At 38.6% G+C, this 24,916-nt stretch overlaps 6 non-coding genes and 1 pseudogene across 6 annotated transcripts; 3 read left to right on the forward strand and 4 right to left on the reverse strand.

Moving 5' to 3' along the window:
- Window positions 1-206: 206 nt before the first annotated feature.
- LOC135006028 (U5 spliceosomal RNA) lies at window positions 207-322 on the reverse strand. Its single transcript, XR_010206487.1, has one exon. It is a non-coding gene; the product is annotated as a U5 spliceosomal RNA (small nuclear RNA).
- A 274-nt stretch (window positions 323-596) lies between these two features.
- Window positions 597-712, reverse strand: LOC135006013 (U5 spliceosomal RNA). The gene has a single exon (XR_010206473.1). It is a non-coding gene; the product is annotated as a U5 spliceosomal RNA (small nuclear RNA).
- Window positions 713-998: 286 nt separating this feature from the next.
- Window positions 999-1,114, reverse strand: LOC135006017 (U5 spliceosomal RNA). The gene has a single exon (XR_010206477.1). It is a non-coding gene; the product is annotated as a U5 spliceosomal RNA (small nuclear RNA).
- A 270-nt stretch (window positions 1,115-1,384) lies between these two features.
- LOC135006010 (U5 spliceosomal RNA) lies at window positions 1,385-1,500 on the reverse strand. Its single transcript, XR_010206470.1, has one exon. It is a non-coding gene; the product is annotated as a U5 spliceosomal RNA (small nuclear RNA).
- Window positions 1,501-1,644: 144 nt separating this feature from the next.
- On the forward strand, window positions 1,645-1,786 carry LOC135005898 (U1 spliceosomal RNA; annotated as a pseudogene).
- A 692-nt stretch (window positions 1,787-2,478) lies between these two features.
- On the forward strand, window positions 2,479-2,642 carry LOC135005642 (U1 spliceosomal RNA). The gene has a single exon (XR_010206172.1). It is a non-coding gene; the product is annotated as a U1 spliceosomal RNA (small nuclear RNA).
- A 152-nt stretch (window positions 2,643-2,794) lies between these two features.
- LOC135005944 (U1 spliceosomal RNA) lies at window positions 2,795-2,957 on the forward strand. The gene has a single exon (XR_010206436.1). It is a non-coding gene; the product is annotated as a U1 spliceosomal RNA (small nuclear RNA).
- Window positions 2,958-24,916: the final 21,959 nt, after the last annotated feature.

The raw sequence follows: 24,916 nt of genomic DNA on the forward strand, positions 1-24,916 counted from the left end.
TTTGAATGAAAGAAAGCAGATTTCTCACCAGGCTTCCCCTTGCTATAAACATGGTTTGTACTCTTTTCCATGTGCTCCCAGATCTTTCAAACAATTAGTGTGGTCAAGAAAGTTCTGTTTGAAAAGAAACAAACATTTACTGTAATTTCTATGCAAATGAGCTTACATTAAAGCACACTCGTTCTATCTTTAAACCAATAAAATAAAACCCCAATAAGATGGGGCATGCAAAAATTGAGATAAAACTCAGTTTTGCTCCTCTCCACGGAAATCTTTAGTAAAAGGCGAAAGATTTGTTCGTTCTGAAGAGAAACCACAGCATGACCAAGATTCTACCTGTCGCCTGAGTGCCATGCCAGCAGTCCTCATTCAGCTCAAAGTGAGCACCCAATTTGAAAGAAAGAAAGCAGATTTCTCACCAGGCTTCCCCTTGCTATAAACATGGTTTGTACTCTTTTCCATGTGCTCCCAGATCTTTCAAGCAATTAGTATAGTCAAGAAAGTTCTGTTTGAAAAGAAACAAACATTTACTGTCATTTCTACGCAAATGAGCTTACATTAAAGCACACTCGTTCTATCTTTAAACTGATAAAAGAAACCCCAATAAGACGGGGCATGCAAAAATTGAGATAAAACTCAGTTTTGCTCCTCTCCACGGAAATCTTTAGTAAAAGGCGAAAGATTTGTTCGTTCTGAAGAGAAACCAGAGCATGACCAAGATTCCACCTGTCGCCTGAGTGCCATGCCAGCAGTCCTCATTCAGCTCAAAGTGAGCACCCAATTTGAAAGAAAGAAAGCAGATTTCTCACCAGGCTTCCCCTTGCTATAAGCATGGTTTGTACTCTTTTCCATGTGCTCCCAGATCTTTCAAGCAATTAGTATGGTCAAGAAAGTTCTGCTTGAAAAGAAACAGACATTTATTGTCATTGTTATGCAAATATACTTACATTAAAGCTAACAAGAAAGCACACTCGTTCTGTCTTTAATCCGATAAAAGAAACCCCAATAATATGGGACATGCAAAAATTGAGATAAAACTCAGTTTTGCTCCTCTCCACGGAAATCTTTAGTAAAAGGCGAAAGATTTGTTCGTTCTGAAGAGAAACCAGAGCATGACCAAGATTCCACCTGTCGCCTGAGTGCCGTGCCAGCAGTCCTCATTCAGATCAAAGTGAGCGCCCAATTTGAAAGAAAGCAGATTTCTCACCTGTCTTCTCCTTGCTATAAGCATGGTTTGTACTGTATTCCATGTGCTCCCAGATCTTTCAAGCAAGTAGCATGGTCAAGAAAGTTCTGTTTGAAAAGAAACAAACATTTACTGTCATTTCTATGCAAATGAGCTTACATTAAAGCACACTCATTCTATCTTTAAACCGATAAAAGAAACCCCAAAAAGATGGGGCATGCAAAAATTGAGATAAAACTCGGTTTTGCTCCTCTCCACGGAAATCTTTAGTAAAAGGCGAAAGATTTGTTCGTTCTGAAGAGAAACCAGAGCATGACCAAGATTTTTATCTGAAAATATGTGTTCTCCCTGCAGTTGTTGTCCCCAGATGAGAGTTCCCTTGTGCTGCCTCAGTTGAATCTCCTTTACTTGACAGGGGGATGCTCGAGCAGCGACCCTCCCCAGCTCTAGCCCAACTCCTACTTACCTGCCAGGTGAGATACTATGATCATGAAGGTGCTTCTCCCAGGGCAAGGCTCACCCATTGCACTCTGGGTGTGCTGCTTCTGCGATTTCCCCAAATGTGGGAAACTTGACTGCATAATTTGTGTTTCCCCTGGTCGGCTCTCGTATAATTGAGCTCTCGTTGTCTCAGGTCTCTCTCCAGCCTAGTTTGCTGTCTGTTTCTACTTCTCTTTTCTTGAGCCGCTCCCTTCTATGCCCTTGCGCACTATCCTGACTTCTCCCGTCTGCTTACTTTGTGCCTTCCAACGCACAATGCAAACTACAGGTAGTGCTGCAGGACCCACACCCTTTTACTTGCCTTACAGAGCGTCTCTGGAGCAGTTACAGTGCCCAGCTGCTGCAAGAAATCAGCTTGAATGCTTCAGGGGCTGGGGAATAGCCAACATGAGCCCCACACCGAAGGAGGGTGGAGGTGTGTAATGCGAACTAGGGGTCATCCAAGCGCCGCAAAAGGCCGCCATGCCCTGCACGCCCCTTGTCTCTTTTCATATGCAGACGAGGGTTGAAGCCAACTTTGACCCACTGTTTGGATGACATCACCATATGCAAATCCATCTGCTGCAGGCCTTCCCCCAGGAATGCTTGCACTAGTTGTTGCATTTGGTTTGTTGTTTGGGGGTGCTTCAGTATTAGGCAGCCTTCTGCCCTCCCATGTTCATCTGAAAATATATGTTCTCCCTGCAGTTGTTGTCCCCAGATGAGAGTTCCCTTGTGCTGCCTCAGTTGAATCTCCTTTACTTGACAGAGATGTGCCTGAGCAGCGGCCCTCCCCAGCCCTATCCCAAATCATACTTATTTTGCATAGGCGATACCATGGTCATGAAGATTGTTCTCCCAGGGTGAGGTTCATTCATTGCATTCTGGGTATGCTGACCCCTGTGATTTCCCCAAATGTGGGAAACTCGACTGCATTATTTGTGGTAGTGGGGGACTGTGTTTGTGCTTTCCTCTGGTCAGCTCTGGTAAAAATCAGATTTCTTTATCTCAGATCTTCCTCTAGCCTTGTTCTTCTTTCGAGAGTTCCCTTGTGCTGCCTCAGTTGGATCTCTTTCACTTGACAGGGGGGTGCCCGAGCAGCGACCCTCCCCAGCTCTAGCCCAACTCCTACTTACCTGCCAGGTGAGATACTATGATCATGAAGGTGCTTCTCCCAGGGCAAGGCTCACCCATTGCACTCTGGTTGTGCTGCCCCTGTGATTTCCCCAAATGTGGGAAACTTGACTGCATAATTTGTGTTTCCCTTGGTCGGCTCTCGTATAATTCAGATCTCTTTGTCTCAGGTCTATCTCCAGCCTAGTTTGCTGTCTGTTTCCACTTCTCTTTTCTTGAGCCGCTCCCTTCTATGCCCTTGCGCACTATCCTGACTTCTCCCGTCTGCTTACTTCGTGCCTTCCAACGCACAATGCAAACTACAGGTAGTGCTGCAGGGCCCACACCCTTTTACTTGCCTTACAGAGCAGCTCTGGAGCAGTTACAGTGCCCAGCTGCTGCAAGAAATCAGCTTGAATGCTTCAGGGGCTGGGGCTGGGACTAGTGTCTTTCGTTTGGGAGAAAAATGCAAAAGTACAATGCAGCTTTTCCTTGCCGATATCTCTCTTTTGCAAAGAGATAGGCATTGGAAAATGCAGGGCTATAACGTGTAGATGAAGCACTAACAGGAGGCTTTAAAATTTTCATTCTAGTGTCTTTCGTTTGGGAGAAAAATGCAAAGGTACAATACAGCTTTTCCTTGCCGATATCTCTCTTTTGCAAAGAGCTAGGCATTGGAAAATTCAGGGCTATACCGCGTACATGAAGCACTAACAGGAGGCTTTTAAATTTTCATTCTAGTGTCTTTCGTTTGGGAGAAAAATGCAAAGGTACAATACAGCTTTTCCTTGCCAATATCTCTCTTTTGCAAAGAGCTAGGCATTGGAAAATTCAGGGCTATAACGTGTAGATGAAGCACTAACAGGAGGCTTTAAAATTTTCATTCTAGTGTCTTTCGTTTGGGAGAAAAATGCAAAAGTACAATGCAGCTTTTCCTTGCCGATATCTCTCTTTTGCAAAGAGATAGGCATTGGAAAATTCAGGGCTATAACGTGTAGATGAAGCACTAATAGGAGGCTTTAAAATTTTCATTCTAGTGTCTTTCGTTTGGGAGAAAAAAGCAAAGGTACAATACAGCTTTTCCTTGCCGATATCTCTCTTTTGCAAAGAGATAGGCATTGGAAAATTCAGGGCTATAACGTGTAGATGAAGCACTAACAGGAGGCTTTAAAATTTTCATTCTAGTGTCTTTCGTTTGGGAGAAAAATGCAAAGGTACAATACAGCTTTTCCTTGCCGATATCTCTCTTTTGCAAAGAGCTAGGCATTGGAAAATTCAGGGCTATAACGTGTAGATGAAGCACTAACAGTAGGCTTTAAAATTTTCATTCTAGTGTCTTTCGTTTGGGAGAAAAATGCAAAGGTACAATACAGCTTTTCCTTGCCGATATCTCTCTTTTGCAAAGAAATAGGCATTGGAAAATTCAGGGCTATAACGTGTAGATGAAGCACTAACAGGAGGCTTTAAAATTTTCATTCTAGTGTCCTTCGTTTGGGAGAAAAATGCAAAGGTACAATACAGCTTTTCCTTGCCGATATCTCTCTTTTGCAAAGAGATAGGCATTGGAAAATTCAGGGCTATATCGTGTAGATGAAGCACTAACAGGAGGCTTTAAAATTTTCATTCTAGTGTCTTTCGTTTGGGAGAAAAATGCAAAGGTACAATACAGCTTTTCCTTGCCAATATCTCTCTTTTGCAAAGAGCTAGGCATTGGAAAATTCAGGGCTATAACGTGTAGATGAAGCACTAACAGGAGGCTTTAAAATTTTCATTCTAGTGTCTTTCGTTTGGGAGAAAAATGCAAAAGTACAATGCAGCTTTTCCTTGCCGATATCTCTCTTTTGCAAAGAGATAGGCATTGGAAAATGCAGGGCTATAACGTGTAGATGAAGCACTAACAGGAGGCTTTAAAATTTTCATTCTAGTGTCTTTCGTTTGGGAGAAAAATGCAAAGGTACAATACAGCATTTCCTTGCCGATATCTCTCTTTTGCAAAGAGATAGGCATTGGAAAATTCAGGGCTATAACGTGTAGATGAAGCACTAACAGGAGGCTTTAAAATTTTCATTCTAGTGTACTTCGTTTGGGAGAAAAATGCAAAGGTACAATACAGCTTTTCCTTGCCGATATCTCTCTTTTGCAAAGAGATAGGCATTGGAAAATTCAGGGCTATAACGTGTAGATGAAGCACTAACAGGAGGCTTTAAAATTTTCATTCTAGTGTCTTTCGTTTGGGAGAAAAATGCAAAGGTACAATACAGCTTTTCCTTGTGATATCTCTCTTTTGCAAAGAGCTAGGCATTGGAAAATTCAGGGCTATAACGTGTAGATGAAGCACTAACAGTAGGATTTAAAATTTTCATTCTAGTGTCTTTCGTTTGGGAGAAAAATGCAAAGGTACAATACAGCTTTTCCTTGCCGATATCTCTCTTTTGCAAAGAGATAGGCATTGGAAAATTCAGGGCTATAACGTGTAGATGAAGCACTAACAGGAGGCTTTAAAATTTTCATTCTAGTGTCTTTCGTTTGGGAGAAAAATGCAAAGGTACAATACAGTTTTTCCTTGCCGATATCTCTCTTTTGCAAAGAGATAGGCATTGGAAAATTCAGGGCTATAACGTGTAGATGAAGCACTAATAGGAGGCTTTAACATTTTCATTCTAGTGTCCTTCGTTTGGGAGAAAAATGCAAAGGTACAATACAGCTTTTCCTTGCCGATATCTCTCTTTTGCAAAGAGATAGGCATTGGAAAATTCAGGGCTATAACGTGTAGATGAAGCACTAACAGGAGGCTTTAAAATTTTCATTCTAGTGTCTTTCGTTTGGGAGAAAAATGCAAAGGTACAATACAGCTTTTCCTTGCCGATATCTCTCTTTTGCAAAGAGCTAGGCATTGGAAAATTCAGGGCTATAACGTGTAGATGAAGCACTAACAGTAGGCTTTAACATTTTCATTCTAGTGTCTTTCGTTTGGGAGAAAAATGCAAAGGCACAATACAGCTTTTCCTTGCCGATATCTCTCTTTTGCAAAGAGATAGGCATTGGAAAATTCAGGGCTATAACGTGTAGATGAAGCACTAACAGGAGGCTTTAAAATTTTCATTCTAGTGTCTTTCGTTTGGGAGAAAAATGCAAAAGTACAATGCAGCTTTTCCTTGCCGATATCTCTCTTTTGCAAAGAGATAGGCATTGGAAAATGCAGGGCTATAACGTGTAGATGAAGCACTAACAGGAGGCTTTAAAATTATCATTCTAGTGTCTTTCGTTTGGGAGAAAAATGCAAAAGTACAATACACTTTTCCTTGCCGATATCTCTCTTTTGCAAAGAGATAGGCATTGGAAAATTCAGGGCTATAACGTGTAGATGAAGCACTAATAGGAGGCTTTAACATTTTCATTCTAGTATCCTTCGTTTGGGAGAAAAATGCAAAGGTACAATACATCTTTTCCTTGCCGATATCTCTCTTTTGAAAAGAGATAGGCATTGGAAAATTCAGGGCTATAACGTGTAGATGAAGCACTAACAGGAGGCTTTAAAATTTTCATTCTAGTGTCTTTCGTTTGGGAGAAAAATGCAAAGGTACAATACAGCTTTTCCTTGCCGATATCTCTCTTTTGCAAAGAGCTAGGCATTGGAAAATTCAGGGCTATAACGTGTAGATGAAGCACTAACAGTAGGCTTTAAAATTTTCATTCTAGTGTCTTTCGTTTGGGAGAAAAATGCAAAGGTACAATACAGCTTTTCCTTGCCGATATCTCTCTTTTGCAAAGAGCTAGGCATTGGAAAATTCAGGGCTATAACGTGCAGATGAAGCACTAACAGTAGGATTTAAAATTTTCATTCTAGTATCTTTCGTTTGGGAGAAAAATGCAAAGGTACAATACAGCTTTTCCTTGCCGATATCTCTCTTTTGCAAAGAGATAGGCATTGGAAAATTCAGGGCTATAACGTGTAGATGAAGCACTAACAGGAGGCTTTAAAATTTTCATTTTAGTGTCTTTCGTTTGGGAGAAAAATGCAAAGGTACAATACAGTTTTTCCTTGCCGATATCTCTCTTTTGCAAAGAGATAGGCATTGGAAAATTCAGGGCTATAACGTGTAGATGAAGCACTAATAGGAGGCTTTAAAATTTTCATTCTAGTGTCCTTCGTTTGGGAGAAAAATGCAAAGGTACAATACAGCTTTTCCTTGCTGATATCTCTCTTTTGCAAAGAGATAGGCATTGGAAAATTAAGGGCTATAACGTGTAGATGAAGCACTAACAGGAGGCTTTAAAATTTTCATTCTAGTGTCTTTCGTTTGGGAGAAAAATGCAAAGGTACAATACAGCTTTTCCTTGCCGATATCTCTCTTTTGCAAAGAGCTAGGCATTGGAAAATTCAGGGCTATAACGTGTAGATGAAGCACTAACAGTAGGCTTTAACATTTTCATTCTAGTGTCTTTCGTTTGGGAGAAAAATGCAAAGGTACAATACAGCATTTCCTTGCCGATATCTCTCTTTTGCAAAGAGCTAGGCATTGGAAAATTCAGGGCTATAACGTGTAGATGAAGCACTAACAGTAGGCTTTAAAATTTTCATTCTAGTGTCTTTCGTTTGGGAGAAAAATGCAAAGGTACAATACAGCTTTTCCTTGCCGATATCTCTCTTTTGCAAAGAGATAGGCATTGGAAAATTCAGGGCTATAACGTGTAGATGAAGCACTAACAGGAGGCTTTAAATTTTTCATTCTAGTGTCCTTCGTTTGGGAGAAAAATGCAAAGGTACAATACAGCTTTTCCTTGCCGATATCTCTCTTTTGCAAAGAGATAGGCATTGGAAAATTCAGGGCTATAACGTATAGATGAAGCACTAACAGGAGGCTTTAAAATTTTCATTCTAGTGTCTTTCGTTTGGGAGAAAAATGCAAAAGTACAATGCAGCTTTTCCTTGCCGATATCTCTCTTTTGCAAAGAGATAGGCATTGGAAAATGCAGGGCTATAACGTGTAGATGAAGCACTAACAGGAGGCTTTAAAATTTTCATTCTAGTGTCTTTCGTTTGGGAGAAAAATGCAAAGGTACAATACAGCTTTTCCTTGCCGATATCTCTCTTTTGCAAAGAGATAGGCATTGGAAAATTCAGGGCTATAACGTGTAGATGAAGCACTAACAGGAGGCTTTAACATTTTCATTCTAGTGTACTTCGTTTGGGAGAAAAATGCAAAGGTACAATACAGCTTTTCCTTGCCGATATCTCTCTTTTGCAAAGAGATAGGCATTGGAAAATTCAGGGCTATAACGTGTAGATGAAGCTCTAATAGGAGGTTTTAAAATTTTCATTCTAGTGTCCTTCGTTTGGGAGAAAAATGCAAAGGTACAATACAGCTTTTCCTTGCCGATATCTCTCTTTTGCAAAGAGATAGGCATTGGAAAATTCAGGGCTATAACGTGTAGATGAAGCACTAACAGGCGGCTTTAAAATTTTCATTCTAGTGTCTTTCGTTTGGGAGAAAAATGCAAAGGTACAATACAGCTTTTCCTTGCCGATATCTCTCTTTTGCAAAGAGCTAGGCATTGGAAAATTCAGGGCTATAACGTGTAGATGAAGCACTAACAGGAGGCTTTAAAATTTTCATTCTAGTGTCTTTCGTTTGGGAGAAAAATGCAAAGGTACAATACAGCTTTTCCTTGCCGATATCTCTCTTTTGCAAAGAGATAGGCATTGGAAAATTCAGGGCTATAACGTGTATATGAAGCACTAACAGGAGGCTTTAAAATTTTCATTCTAGTGTCTTTCGTTTGGGAGAAAAATGCAAAGGTACAATACAGCTTTTCCTTGCCGATATCTCTCTTTTGCAAAGAGATAGGCATTGGAAAATTCAGGGCTATAACGTGTAGATGAAGCACTAACAGTAGACTTTAAAATTTTCATTCTAGTGTCTTTCGTTTGGGAGAAAAATGCAAAGGTACAATACAGCTTTTCCTTGCCAATATCTCTCTTTTGCAAAGAGCTAGGCATTGGAAAATTCAGGGCTATAACGTGTAGATGAAGCACTAACAGGAGGCTTTAAAATTTTCATTCTAGTGTCTTTCGTTCGGGAGAAAAATGCAAAGGTACAATACAGTTTTTCCTTGCCGATATCTCTCTTTTGCAAAGAGATAGGCATTGGAAAATTCAGGGCTATAACGTGTAGATGAAGCACTAACAGGAGGCTTTAAAATTTTCATTCTAGTGTCCTTCGTTTGGGAGAAAAATGCAAAGGTACAATACAGCTTTTCCTTGCCAATATCTCTCTTTTGCAAAGAGCTAGGCATTGGAAAATTCAGGGCTATAACGTGTAGATGAAGCACTAAAAGGAGGCTTTAAAATTTTCATTCTAGTGTCTTTCGTTTGGGAGAAAAATGTAAAAGTACAATGCAGCTTTTCCTTGCCGATATCTCTCTTTTGCAAAGAGATAGGCATTGGAAAATTCAGGGCTATAACGTGTAGATGAAGCACTAACAGGAGGCTTTAAAATTTTCATTCTAGTGTCTTTCGTTTGGGAGAAAAATGTAAAAGTACAATGCAGCTTTTCCTTGCCGATATCTCTCTTTTGCAAAGAGATAGGCATTGGAAAATTCAGGGCTATAACGTGTATATGAAGCACTAACAGGAGGCTTTAAAATTTTCATTCTAGTGTCTTTCGTTTGGGAGAAAAATGCAAAGGTACAATACAGTTTTTCCTTGCCGATATCTCTCTTTTGCAAAGAGATAGGCATTGGAAAATTCAGGGCTATAACGTGTAGATGAAGCACTAACAGGAGGCTTTAAAATTTTCATTCTAGTGTCCTTCGTTTGGGAGAAAAATGCAAAGGTACAATACAGCTTTTCCTTGCCGATATCTCTCTTTTGCAAAGAGATAGGCATTGGAAAATTCAGGGCTATAACGTGTAGATGAAGCACTAATAGGAGGCTTTAAAATTTTCATTCTAGTGTCCTTCGTTTGGGAGAAACATGCAAAGGTACAATACAGCTTTTCCTTGCCGATATCTCTCTTTTGCAAAGAGATAGGCATTGGAAAATTCAGGGCTATAACGTGTAGATGAAGCACTAACAGGAGGCTTTAAAATTTTCATTCTAGTGTCTTTCGTTTGGGAGAAAAATGCAAAGGTACAATACAGCTTTTCCTTGCCGATATCTCTCTTTTGCAAAGAGCTAGGCATTGGAAAATTCAGGGCTATAACGTGTAGATGAAGCACTAATAGGAGGCTTTAAAATTTTCATTCTAGTGTCTTTCGTTTGGGAGAAAAATGCAAAAGTACAATGCTGCTTTTCCTTGCCGATATCTCTCTTTTGCAAAGAGATAGGCATTGGAAAATTCAGGGCTATAACGTGTAGATGAAGCACTAACAGGAGGCTTTAAAATTTTCATTCTAGTGTCCTTCGTTTGGGAGAAAAATGCAAAGGTACATTACAGCTTTTCCTTGCCAATATCTCTCTTTTGCAAAGAGCTAGGCATTGGAAAATTCAGGGCTATAACGTGTAGATGAAGCACTAACAGGAGGCTTTAAAATTTTCATTCTAGTGTCCTTCGTTTGGGAGAAAAATGCAAAGGTACAATACAGCTTTTCCTTGCCGATATCTCTCTTTTGCAAAGAGATAGGCATTGGAAAATTCAGGGCTATAACGTGTAGATGAAGCACTAACAGGAGGCTTTAAAATTTTCATTCTAGTGTCTTTCGTTTGGGAGAAAAATGCAAAGGTACAATACAGCTTTTCTTTGCCGATATCTCTCTTTTGCAAAGAGCTAGGCATTGGAAAATTCAGGGCTATAACGTGTAGATGAAGCACTAACAGTAGACTTTAAAATTTTCATTCTAGTGTCTTTCGTTTGGGATAAAAATGCAAAGGTACAATACAGCTTTTCCTTGCCAATATCTCTCTTTTGCAAAGAGCTAGGCATTGGAAAATTCAGGGCTATAACGTGTAGATGAAGCACTAACAGGAGGCTTTAAAATTTTCATTCTAGTGTCTTTCGTTTGGGAGAAAAATGCAAAGGTACAATACAGTTTTTCCTTGCCGATATCTCTCTTTTGCAAAGAGATAGGCATTGGAAAATTCAGGGCTATAACGTGTAGATGAAGCACTAACAGGAGGCTTTAAAATTTTCATTCTAGTGTCTTTCGTTTGGGAGAAAAATGCAAAGGTACAATACAGCTTTTCCTTGCCGATATCTCTCTTTTGCAAAGAGATAGGCATTTGAAAATTCAGGGCTATAACGTGTAGATGAAGCACTAACAGGAGGCTTTAAAATTTTCATTCTAGTGTCCTTCGTTTGGGAGAAAAATGCAAAGGTTCAATACAGCTTTTCCTTGCCGATATCTCTCTTTTGCAAAGAGATAGGCATTGGAAAATTCAGGGCTATAACGTGTAGATGAAGCACTAATAGGAGGCTTTAAAATTTTCATTCTAGTGTCCTTCGTTTGGGAGAAACATGCAAAGGTACAATACAGCTTTTACTTGCCGATATCTCTCTTTTGCAAAGAGATAGGCATTGGAAAATTCAGGGCTATAACGTGTAGATGAAGCACTAACAGGAGGCTTTAAAATTTTCATTCTAGTGTCTTTCGTTTGGGAGAAAAATGCAAAGGTACAATACAGCTTTTCCTTGCCGATATCTCTCTTTTGCAAAGAGCTAGGCATTGGAAAATTCAGGGCTATAACGTGTAGATGAAGCACTAATAGGAGGCTTTAAAATTTTCATTCTAGTGTCTTTCGTTTGGGAGAAAAATGCAAAAGTACAATGCTGCTTTTCCTTGCCGATATCTCTCTTTTGCAAAGAGATAGGCATTGGAAAATTCAGGGCTATAACGTGTAGATGAAGCACTAACAGGAGGCTTTAAAATTTTCATTCTAGTGTCCTTCGTTTGGGAGAAAAATGCAAAGGTACATTACAGCTTTTCCTTGCCAATATCTCTCTTTTGCAAAGAGCTAGGCATTGGAAAATTCAGGGCTATAACGTGTAGATGAAGCACTAACAGGAGGCTTTCAAATTTTCATTCTAGTGTCTTTCGTTTGGGAGAAAAATGCAAAGGTACAATACAGCATTTCCTTGCCGATATCTCTCTTTTGCAAAGAGATAGGCATTGGAAAATTCAGGGCTATTACGTGTAGATGAAGCACTAAAAGGAGGCTTTAAAATTTTCATTCTAGTGTCTTTCGTTTGGGAGAAAAATGTAAAAGTACAATGCCGCTTTTCCTTGCCGATATCTCTCTTTTGCAAAGAGATAGGCATTGGAAAATTCAGGGCTATAACGTGTAGATGAAGCACTAACAGGAGGCTTTAAAATTTTCATTCTAGTGTCTTTCGTTTGGGAGAAAAATGTAAAAGTACAATGCAGCTTTTCCTTGCCGATATCTCTCTTTTGCAAAGAGATAGGCATGAGAAAATTCAGGGCTATAAAGTGTATATGAAGCACTAACAGGAGGCTTTAAAATTTTCATTCTAGTGTCTTTCGTTTGGGAGAAAAATGCAAAGGTACAATACAGCTTTTCCTTGCTGATATCTCTCTTTTGCTAAGAGATAGGCATTGGAAAATTCAGGGCTATAACGTGTAGATGAAGCACTAACAGGAGGCTTTAAAATTTTCATTCTAGTGTCCTTCGTTTGGGAGAAAAATGCAAAGGTACAATACAGCTTTTCCTTGCCGATATCTCTCTTTTGCAAAGAGATAGGCATTGGAAAATTCAGGGCTATAACGTGTAGATGAAGCACTAATAGGAGGCTTTAAAATTTTCATTCTAGTGTCCTTCGTTTGGGAGAAAAATGCAAAGGTACAATACAGTTTTTCCTTGCCGATATCTCTCTTTTGCAAAGAGATAGGCATTGGAAAATTCAGGGCTATAACGTGTAGATGAAGCACTAACAGGAGGCTTTAAAATTTTCATTCTAGTGTCTTTCGTTTGGGAGAAAAATGCAAAGGTACAATACAGCTTTTCCTTGCCGATATCTCTCTTTTGCAAAGAGCTAGGCATTGGAAAATTCAGGGCTATAACGTGTAGATGAAGCACTAACAGGAGGCTTTAAAATTTTCATTCTAGTGTCTTTCGTTTGGGAGAAAAATGCAAAGGTACAATACAGTTTTTCCTTGCCGATATCTCTCTTTTGCAAAGAGATAGGCATTGGAAAATTCAGGGCTATAACGTGTAGATGAAGCACTAACAGGAGGCTTTAAAATTTTCATTCTAGTGTCCTTCGTTTGGGAGAAAAATGCAAAGGTACAATACAGCTTTTCCTTGCCAATATCTCTCTTTTGCAAAGAGCTAGGCATTGGAAAATTCAGGGCTATAACGTGTAGATGAAGCACTAACAGGAGGCTTTAAAATTTTCATTCTAGTGTCTTTCGTTTGGGAGAAAAATGCAAAGGTACAATACAGCATTTCCTTGCCGATATCTCTCTTTTGCAAAGAGATAGGCATTGGAAAATTCAGGGCTATTACGTGTAGATGAAGCACTAAAAGGAGGCTTTAAAATTTTCATTCTAGTGTCTTTCGTTTGGGAGAAAAATGTAAAAGTACAATGCAGCTTTTCCTTGCCGATATCTCTCTTTTGCAAAGAGATAGGCATTGGAAAATTCAGGGCTATAACGTGTAGATGAAGCACTAACAGGAGGCTTTAAAATTTTCATTCTAGTGTCTTTCGTTTGGGAGAAAAATGTAAAAGTACAATGCAGCTTTTCCTTGCCGATATCTCTCTTTTGCAAAGAGATAGGCATTGGAAAATTCAGGGCTATAACGTGTATATGAAGCACTAACAGGAGGCTTTAAAATTTTCATTCTAGTGTCTTTCGTTTGGGAGAAAAATGCAAAGGTACAATACAGCTTTTCCTTGCCGATATCTCTCTTTTGTTAAGAGATAGGCATTGGAAAATTCAGGGCTATAACGTGTAGATGAAGCACTAAAAGGAGGCTTTAAAATTTTCATTCTAGTGTCCTTCGTTTGGGAGAAAAATGCAAAGGTACAATACAGCTTTTCCTTGCCGATATCTCTCTTTTGCAAAGAGATAGGCATTGGAAAATTCAGGGCTATAACGTGTAGATGAAGCACTAACAGGAGGCTTTAAAATTTTCATTCTAGTGTCTTTCGTTTGGGAGAAAAATGCAAAGGTACAATACAGCATTTCCTTGCCGATATCTCTCTTTTGCAAAGAGATAGGCATTGGAAAATTCAGGGGTATTACGTGTAGATGAAGCACTAAAAGGAGGCTTTAAAATTTTCATTCTAGTGTCTTTCGTTTGGGAGAAAAATGTAAAAGTACAATGCAGCTTTTCCTTGCCGATATCTCTCTTTTGCAAAGAGATAGGCATTGGAAAATTCAGGGCTATAACGTGTAGAAGAAGCACTAACAGGAGGCTTTAAAATTTTCATTCTAGTGTCTTTCGTTTGGGAGAAAAATGTAAAAGTACAATGCAGCTTTTCCTTGCCGATATCTCTCTTTTGCAAAGAGATAGGCATTGGAAAATTCAGGGCTATAACGTGTATATGAAGCACTAACAGGAGGCTTTAAAATTTTCATTCTAGTGTCTTTCGTTTGGGAGAAAAATGCAAAGGTACAATACAGCTTTTCCTTGCCGATATCTCTCTTTTGCAAAGAGATAGGCATTGGAAAATTCAGGGCTATAACGTGTAGATGAAGCACTAACAGGAGGCTTTAAAATTTTCATTCTAGTGTCTTTCGTTTGGGAGAAAAATGCAAAGGTACAATACAGCTTTTCCTTGCCGATATCTCTCTTTTGCAAAGAGCTAGGCATTTGAAAATTCAGGGCTATAACGTGTAGATGAAGCACTAACAGTAGACTTTAAAATTTTCATTCTAGTGTCTTTCGTTTGGGAGAAAAATGCAAAGGTACAATACAGCTTTTCCTTGCCGATATCTCTCTTTTGCTAAGAGATAGGCATTGGAAAATTCAGGGCTATAACGTGTAGATGAAGCACTAAAAGGAGGCTTTAAAATTTTCATTCTAGTGTCCTTCGTTTGGGAGAAAAATGCAAAGGTACAATACAGCTTTTCCTTGCCGATATCTCTCTTTTGCAAAGAGATAGGCATTGGAAAATTCAGGGCTATTACGTGTAGATGAAGCACTAAAAGGAGGCTTTAAAATTTTCATTCTAGTGTCTTTCGTTTAGGAGAAAAATGTAAAAGTACAATGCAGCTTTTCCTTGCCGATATCTCTCTTTTGCAAAGAGATAGGCATTGGAAAATTCAGGGCTATAACGTGTAGATGAAGCACTAACAGGAGGCTTTAAAATTTTCATTCTAGTGTCTTTCGTTTGGGAGAAAAATGTAAAAGTACAATGCAGCTTTTCCTTGCCGATATCTCTCTTTTGCAAAGAGATAGGCATTGGAAAATTCAGGGCTATAACGTGTATATGAAGCACTAACAGGAGGCTTTAAAATTTTCATTCTAGTGTCTTTCGTTTGGGAGAAAAATGCAAAGGTACAATACAGCTTTTCCTTGCCGATATCTCTCTTTTGCTAAGAGATAGGCATTGGAAAATTCAGGGCTATAACGTGTAGATGAAGCACTAAAAGGAGGCTTTAAAATTTTCATTCTAGTGTCCTTCGTTTGGGAGAAAAATGCAAAGGTACAATACAGCTTTTCCTTGCCGATATCTCTCTTTTGCAAAGAGATAGGCATTGGAAAATTCAGGGCTATAACGTGTAGATGAAGCACTAATAGGAGGCTTTAAAATTTTCATTCTAGTGTCCTTCGTTTGGGAGAAAAATGCAAAGGTACAATACAGCTTTTCCTTGCCGATATCTCTCTTTTGCAAAGAGATAGGCATTGGAAAATTCAGGGCTATAACGTGTAGATGAAGCACTAACAGGAGGCTTTAAAATTTTCATTCTAGTGTCTTTCGTTTGGGAGAAAAATGCAAAGGTACAATACAGCTTTTCCTTGCCGATATCTCTCTTTTGCAAAGAGCTAGGCATTGGAAAATTCAGGGCTATAACGTGTAGATGAAGCACTAACAGTAGACTTTAAAATTTTCATTCTAGTGTCTTTCGTTTGGGAGAAAAATGCAAAGGTACAATACAGCTTTTCCTTGCCAATATCTCTCTTTTGCAAAGAGCTAGGCATTGGAAAATTCAGGGCTATAACGTGTAGATGAAGCACTAACAGGAGGCTTTAAAATTTTCATTCTAGTGTCTTTCGTTTGGGAGAAAAATGCAAAGGTACAATACAGCATTTCCTTGCCGATATCTCTCTTTTGCAAAGAGATAGGCATTGGAAAATTCAGGGCTATTACGTGTAGATGAAGCACTAAAAGGAGGCTTTAAAATTTTCATTCTAGTGTCTTTCGTTTGGGAGAAAAATGTAAAAGTACAATGCAGCTTTTCCTTGCCGATATCTCTCTTTTGCAAAGAGATAGGCATTGGAAAATTCAGGGCTATAACGTGTAGATGAAGCACTAACAGGAGGCTTTAAAATTTTCATTCTAGTGTCTTTCGTTTGGGAGAAAAATGTAAAAGTACAATGCAGCTTTTCCTTGCCGATATCTCTCTTTTGCAAAGAGATAGGCATGAGAAAATTCAGGGCTATAACGTGTATATGAAGCACTAACAGGAGGCTTTAAAATTTTCATTCTAGTGTCTTTCGTTTGGGAGAAAAATGCAAAGGTACAATACAGCTTTTCCTTGCCGATATCTCTCTTTTGCTAAGAGATAGGCATTGGAAAATTCAGGGCTATAACGTGTAGATGAAGCACTAACAGGAGGCTTTAAAATTTTCATTCTAGTGTCCTTCGTTTGGGAGAAAAATGCAAAGGTACAATACAGCTTTTCCTTGCCGATATCTCTCTTTTGCAAAGAGATAGGCATTGGAAAATTCAGGGCTATAACGTGTAGATGAAGCACTAATAGGAGGCTTTAAAATTTTCATTCTAGTGTCCTTCGTTTGGGAGAAAAATGCAAAGGTACAATACAGCTTTTCCTTGCCGATATCTCTCTTTTGCAAAGAGATAGGCATTGGAAAATTCAGGGCTATAACGTGTAGATGAAGCACTAACAGGAGGCTTTAAAATTTTCATTCTAGTGTCTTTCGTTTGGGAGAAAAATGCAAAGGTACAATACAGTTTTTCCTTGCCGATATCTCTCTTTTGCAAAAAGATAGGCATTGGAAAATTCAGGGCTATTACGTGTAGATGAAGCACTAAAAGGAGGCTTTAAAATTTTCATTCTAGTGTCTTTCGTTTGGGAGAAAAATGTAAAAGTACAATGCAGCTTTTCCTTGCCGATATCTCTCTTTTGCAAAGAGATAGGCATTGGAAAATTCAGGGCTATAACGTGTAGATGAAGCACTAACAGGAGGCTTTAAAATTTTCATTCTAGTGTCTTTCGTTTGGGAGAAAAATGCAAAGGTACAATACAGTTTTTCCTTGCCGATATCTCTCTTTTGCAAAGAGATAGGCATTGGAAAATTCAGGGCTATAACGTGTAGATGAAGCACTAATAGGAGGCTTTAAAATTTTCATTCTAGTGTCCTTCGTTTGGGAGAAAAATGCAAAGGTACAATACAGCTTTTCCTTGCCGATATCTCTCTTTTGCAAAAAGATAGGCATTGGAAAATTCAGGGCTATAACGTGTAGATGAAGCACTAACAGGAGGCTTTAAAATTTTCATTCTAGTGTCTTTCGTTTGGGAGAAAAATGCAAAGGTACAATACAGCTTTTCCTTGCCGATATCTCTCTTTTGCAAAGAGATAGGCATTGGAAAATTCAGGGCTATAACGTGTAGATGAAGCACTAACAGGAGGCTTTAAAATTTTCATTCTAGTGTCTTTCGTTTGGGAGAAAAATGCAAAGGTACAATACAGCATTTCCTTGCCGATATCTCTCTTTTGCAAAGAGATAGGCATTGGAAAATTCAGGGCTATTACGTGTAGATGAAGCACTAAAAGGAGGCTTTAAAATTTTCATTCTAGTGTCTTTCGTTTGGGAGAAAAATGTAAAAGTACAATGCAGCTTTTCCTTGCCGATATCTCTCTTTTGCAAAGAGATAGGCATTGGAAAATTCAGGGCTATAACGTGTAGATGAAGCACTAACAGGAGGCTTTAAAATTTTCATTCTAGTGTCTTTCGTTTGGGAGAAAAATGCAAAGGTACAATACAGCTTTTCCTTGCCGATATCTCTCTTTTGCAAAGAGATAGGCATGAGAAAATTCAGGGCTATAACGTGTATATGAAGCACTAACAGGAGGCTTTAAAATTTTCATTCTAGTGTCTTTCGTTTGGGAGAAAAATGCAAAGGTACAATACAGCTTTTCCTTGCCGATATCTCTCTTTTGCTAAGAGAGGCATTGGAAAATTCAGGGCTATAACGTGTAGATGAAGCACTAACAGGAGGCTTTAAAATTTTCATTCTAGTGTCCTTCGTTTGGGAGAAAAATGCAAAGGTACAATACAGCTTTTCCTTGCCGATATCTCTCTTTTGCAAAGAGATAGGCATTGGAAAATTCAGGGCTATAACGTGTAGATGAAGCACTAATAGGAGGCTTTAAAATTTTCATTCTAGTGTCCTTCGTTTGGGAGAAAAATGCAAAGGTACAATACAGCTTTTCCTTGCCGATATCTCTCTTTTGCAAAGAGATAGGCATTGGAAAATTCAGGGCTATAACGTGTAGATGAAGCACTAACAGTAGACTTTAAAATTTTCATTCTAGTGTCTTTCGTTTGGGAGAAAAATGCAAAGGTACAATACAGCTTTTCCTTGCCAATATCTCTCTTTTGCAAAGAGCTAGGCATTGGAAAATTCAGGGCTATAACGTGTAGATGAAGCACTAACAGGAGGCTTTAAAATTTTCATTCTAGTGTCTTTCGTTTGGGAGAAAAATGCAAAGGTACAATACAGTTTTTCCTTGCCGATATCTCTCTTTTGCAAAGAGATAGGCATTGGAAAATTCAGGGCTATAACGTTTAGATGAAGCACTAACAGGAGGCTTTAAAATTTTCATTCTAGTGTCTTTCGTTTGGGAGAAAAATGCAAAGGTACAATACAGCTTTTCCTTGCCGATATCTCTCTTTTGCACAGAGATAGGCATTTGAAAATTCAGGGCTATAACGTGTAGATGAAGCACTAACAGGAGGCTTTAAAATTTTCATTCTAGTGTCCTTCGTTTGGGAGAAAAATGCAAAGGTACATTACAGCTTTTCCTTGCCGATATCTCTCTTTTGCAAAGAAATAGGCATTGGAAAATTCAGGGCTATAACGTGTAGATGAAGCACTAACAGGAGGCTTTAAAATTTTCATTCTAGTGTCTTTCGTTTGGGAGAAAAATGCAAAGGTACAATACAGCTTTTCCTTGCCAATATCTCTCTTTTGCAAAGAGCTAGGCATTGGAAAATTCAGGGCTATAACGTGTAGATGAAGCACTAACAGGAGGCTTTAAAATTTTCATTCTAGTGTCTTTCGTTTGGGAGAAAAATGCAAAGGTACAACACAGCATTTCCTTGCCGATATCTCTCTTTTGCAAAGAGATAGGCATTGGAAAATTCAGGGCTATTACGTGTAGATGAAGCACTAAAAGGAGGCTTTAAAATTTTCATTCTAGTGTCTTTCGTTTGGGAGAAAAATGTAAAAGTACAATGCAGCTTTTCCTTGCCGATATCTCTCTTTTGCAAAGAGATAGGCATTGGAAAATTCAGGGCTATAACGTGTAGATGAAGCACTAACAGGAGGCTTTAACATTTTCATTCTAGTGTCTTTCGTTTGGGAGAAAAATGCAAAGGTACAATACAGTTTTTCCTTGCCGATATCTCTCTTTTGCAAAGAGATAGGCATTGGAAAATTCAGGGCTATAACGTGTAGATGAAGCACTAATAGGAGGCTTTAAAATTTTCATTCTAGTGTCCTTCGTTTGGGAGAAAAATGCAAAGGTACAATACAGCTTTTCCTTGCCGATATCTCTCTTTTGCAAAAAGATAGGCATTGGAAAATTCAGGGCTATAACGTGTAGATGAAGCACTAACAGGAGGCTTTAAAATTTTCATTCTAGTGTCTTTCGTTTGGGAGAAAAATGCAAAGGTACAATACAGCTTTTCCTTGCCGATATCTCTCTTTTGCAAAGAGATAGGCATTGGAAAATTCAGGGCTATAACGTGTAGATGAAGCACTAACAGGAGGCTTTAAAATTTTCATTCTAGTGTCTTTCGTTTGGGAGAAAAATGCAAAGGTACAATACAGCTTTTCCTTGCCGATATCTCTCTTTTGCAAAGAGATAGGCATTGGAAAATTCAGGGCTATAACGTGTAGATGAAGCACTAACAGGAGGCTTTAAAATTTTCATTCTAGTGTCTTTCGTTTGGGAGAAAAATGCAAAAGTACAATGCTGCTTTTCCTTGCCGATATCTCTCTTTTGCAAAGAGATAGGCATTGGAAAATGCAGGGCTATAACATGTAGATGAAGCACTAACAGGAGGCTTTAAAATTTTCATTCTAGTGTCTTTCGTTTGGGAGAAAAATGCAAAAGTACAATGCTGCTTTTCCTTGCCGATATCTCTCTTTTGCAAAGAGATAGGCATTGGAAAATGCAGGGCTATAACGTGCAGATGAAGCACTAACAGGAGGCTTTAAAATTTTCATTCTAGTGTCTTTCGTTTGGGAGAAAAATGCAAAGGTACAATACAGCTTTTCCTTGCCAATATCTCTCTTTTGCAAAGAGCTAGGCATTGGAAAATGCAGGGCTATAACGTGTAGATGAAGCACTAACAGGAGGCTTTACAATTTTCATTCTAGTGTCTTTCGTTTGGGAGAAAAATGCAAAGGTACAATGCTGCTTTTCCTTGCCGATATCTCTCTTTTGCAAAGAGATAGGCATTGGAAAATGCAGGGCTATAACGTGTAGATGAAGCACTAACAGGAGGCTTTTAAATTTTCATTCTAGTGTCCTTCGTTTGGGAGAAAAATGCAAAGGTACAATACAGTTTTTCCTTGCCGATATCTCTCTTTTGAAAAGAGATAGGCATTGGAAAATTCAGGGCTATAACGTGTAGATGAAGCACTAACAGGAGGCTTTAAAATTTTCATTCTAGTGTCTTTCGTTTGGGAGAAAAATGCAAAGGTACAATACAGCTTTTCCTTGCCAATATCTCTCTTTTGCAAAGAGCTAGGCATTGGAAAATTCAGGGCTATAACGTGTAGATGAAGCACTAACAGGAGGCTTTAAAATTTTCATTCTAGTGTCTTTCGTTTGGGAGAAAAATGCAAAAGTACAATGCAGCTTTTCCTTGCCGATATCTCTCTTTTGCAAAGAGATAGGCATTGGAAAATGCAGGGCTATAACGTGTAGATGAAGCACTAACAGGAGGCTTTAAAAATTTCATTCTAGTGTCTTTCGTTTGGGAGAAAAATGCAAAGGTACAATACAGCTTTTCCTTGCCGATATCTCTCTTTTGCAAAGAGATAGGCATTGAAAATTCAGGGCTATAACGAGTAGATGAAGCACTAACAGGAGGCTTTAAAATTTTCATTCTAGTGTCTTTCGTTTGGGAGAAAAATGCAAAGGTACAATACAGTTTTTCCTTGCCGATATCTCTCTTTTGCAAAGAGATAGGCATTGGAAAATTCAGGGCTATAACGTGTAGATGAAGCACTAATAGGAGGCTTTAAAATTTTCATTCTAGTGTCCTTCGTTTGGGAGAAAAATGCAAAGGTACAATACAGCTTTTCCTTGCCGATATCTCTCTTTTGCAAAGAGATTGGCATTGGAAAATTCAGGGCTATAACGTGTAGATGAAGCACTAACAGGAGGCTTTAAAATTTTCATTCTAGTGTCTTTCGTTTGGGAGAAAAATGCAAAGGTACAATACAGCTTTTCCTTGCCGATATCTCTCTTTTGCAAAGAGATAGGCATTGGAAAATTCAGGGCTATAACGTGTAGATGAAGCACTAACAGGAGGCTTTAAAAATTTCATTCTAGTGTCTTTCGTTTGGGAGAAAAATGCAAAGGTACAATACAGCTTTTCCTTGCCGATATCTCTCTTTTGCAAAGAGATAGGCATTGGAAAATTCAGGGCCATAACGTGTAGATGAAGCACTAACAGGAGGCTTTAAAATTTTCATTCTAGTGTCTTTCGTTTGGGAGAAAAATGCAAAGGTACAATACAGCTTTTCCTTGCCAATATCTCTCTGTTGCAAAGAGCTAGGCATTGGAAAATTCAGGGCTATAACGTGTAGATGAAGCACTAACAGGAGGCTTTAAAATTTTCATTCTAGTGTCTTTCGTTTGGGAGAAAAATGCAAAGGTACAATACAGCATTTCCTTGCCGATATCTCTCTTTTGCAAAGAGATAGGCATTGGAAAATTCAGGGCTATTACGTGTAGATGAAGCACTAAAAGGAGGCTTTAAAATTTTCATTCTAGTGTCTTTCGTTTGGGAGAAAAATGTAAAAGTACAATGCAGCTTTTCCTTGCCGATATCTCTCTTTTGCAAAGAGATAGGCATTGGAAAATTCAGGGCTATAACGTGTAGATGAAGCACTAACAGGAGGCTTTAAAATTTTCATTCTAGTGTCTTTCGTTTGGGAGAAAAATGTAAAAGTACAATGCAGCTTTTCCTTGCCGATATCTCTCTTTTGCAAAGAGATAGGCATTGGAAAATTCAGGGCTATAACGTGTATATGAAGCACTAACAGGAGGCTTTAAAATTTTCATTCTAGTGTCTTTCGTTTGGGAGAAAAATGCAAAGGTACAATACAGCTTTTCCTTGCCGATATCTCTCTTTTGCTAAGAGATAGGCATTGGAAAATTCAGGGCTATAACGTGTAGATGAAGCACTAAAAGGAGGCTTTAAAATTTTCATTCTAGTGTCCTTCGTTTGGGAGAAAAATGCAAAGGTACAATATAGCTTTTCCTTGCCGATATCTCTCTTTTGCAAAGAGATAGGCATTGGAAAATTCAGGGCTATAACGTGTAGATGAAGCACTAATAGGAGGCTTTAAAATTTTCATTCTAGTGTCCTTCGTTTGGGAGAAAAATGCAAAGGTACAATACAGCTTTTCCTTGCCGATATCTCTCTTTTGCAAAGAGATAGGCATTGGAAAATTCAGGGCTATAACGTGTAGATGAAGCACTAACAGGAGGCTTTAAAATTTTCATTCTAGTGTCTTTCGTTTGGGAGAAAAATGCAAAGGTACAATACAGCTTTTCCTTGCCGATATCTCTCTTTTGCAAAGAGCTAGGCATTGGAAAATTCAGGGCTATAACGTGTAGATGAAGCACTAACAGTAGACTTTAAAATTTTCATTCTAGTGTCTTTCGTTTGGGAGAAAAATGCAAAGGTACAATACAGCTTTTCCTTGCCAATATCTCTCTTTTGCAAAGAGCTAGGCATTGGAAAATTCAGGGCTATAACGTGTAGATGAAGCACTAACAGGAGGCTTTAAAATTTTCATTCTAGTGTCTTTCGTTTGGGAGAAAAATGCAAAGGTACAATACAGTTTTTCCTTGCCGATATCTCTCTTTTGCAAAGAGATAGGCATTGGAAAATTCAGGGCTATAACGTGTAGATGAAGCACTAACAGGAGGCTTTAAAATTTTCATTCTAGTGTCTTTCGTTTGGGAGAAAAATGCAAAAGTACAATGCTGCTTTTCCTTGCCGATATCTCTCTTTTGCAAAGAGATAGGCATTGGAAAATGCAGGGCTATAACGTGTATATGAAGCACTAACAGGAGGCTTTAAAATTTTCATTCTAGTGTCTTTCGTTTGGGAGAAAAATGCAAAGGTACAATACAGCTTTTCCTTGCCGATATCTCTCTTTTGCAAAGAGATAGGCATTGGAAAATTCAGGGGTATTACGTGTAGATGAAGCACTAAAAGGAGGCTTTAAAATTTTCATTCTAGTGTCTTTCGTTTGGGAGAAAAATGTAAAAGTACAATGCAGCTTTTCCTTGCCGATATCTCTCTTTTGCAAAGAGATAGGCATTGGAAAATTCAGGGCTATAACGTGTAGATGAAGCACTAACAGGAGGCTTTAAAATTTTCATTCTAGTGTCTTTCGTTTGGGAGAAAAATGCAAAGGTACAATACAGCATTTCCTTGCCGATATCTCTCTTTTGCAAAGAGATAGGCATTGGAAAATTCAGGGGTATTACGTGTAGATGAAGCACTAAAAGGAGGCTTTAAAATTTTCATTCTAGTGTCTTTCGTTTGGGAGAAAAATGTAAAAGTACAATGCAGCTTTTCCTTGCCGATATCTCTCTTTTGCAAAGAGATAGGCATTGGAAAATTCAGGGCTATAACGTGTAGATGAAGCACTAACAGGAGGCTTTAAAATTTTCATTCTAGTGTCTTTCGTTTGGGAGAAAAATGTAAAAGTACAATGCAGCTTTTCCTTGCCGATATCTCTCTTTTGCAAAGAGATAGGCATTGGAAAATTCAGGGCTATAACGTGTATATGAAGCACTAACAGGAGGCTTTAAAATTTTTCATTCTAGTGTCTTTCGTTTGGGAGAAAAATGCAAAGGTACAATACAGCTTTTCCTTGCCGATATCTCTCTTTTGCAAAGAGATAGGCATTGGAAAATTCAGGGCTATAACGTGTAGATGAAGCACTAACAGGAGGCTTTAAAATTTTCATTCTAGTGTCTTTCGTTTGGGAGAAAAATGCAAAGGTACAATACAGCTTTTCCTTGCCGATATCTCTCTTTTGCAAAGAGCTAGGCATTTGAAAATTCAGGGCTATAACGTGTAGATGAAGCACTAACAGTAGACTTTAAAATTTTCATTCTAGTGTCTTTCGTTTGGGAGAAAAATGCAAAGGTACAATACAGCTTTTCCTTGCCGATATCTCTCTTTTGCTAAGAGATAGGCATTGGAAAATTCAGGGCTATAACGTGTAGATGAAGCACTAAAAGGAGGCTTTAAAATTTTCATTCTAGTGTCCTTCGTTTGGGAGAAAAATGCAAAGGTACAATACAGCTTTTCCTTGCCGATATCTCTCTTTTGCAAAGAGATAGGCATTGGAAAATTCAGGGCTATAACGTGTAGATGAAGCACTAACAGGAGGCTTTAAAATTTTCATTCTAGTGTCCTTCGTTTGGGAGAAAAATGCAAAGGTACAATACAGCTTTTCCTTGCCAATATCTCTCTGTTGCAAAGAGCTAGGCATTGGAAA

This window comes from Pseudophryne corroboree, unplaced genomic scaffold, assembly GCF_028390025.1.
Source record: "Pseudophryne corroboree isolate aPseCor3 unplaced genomic scaffold, aPseCor3.hap2 scaffold_207, whole genome shotgun sequence".
Classification (NCBI taxonomy): Eukaryota; Metazoa; Chordata; class Amphibia; order Anura; family Myobatrachidae; genus Pseudophryne; species Pseudophryne corroboree.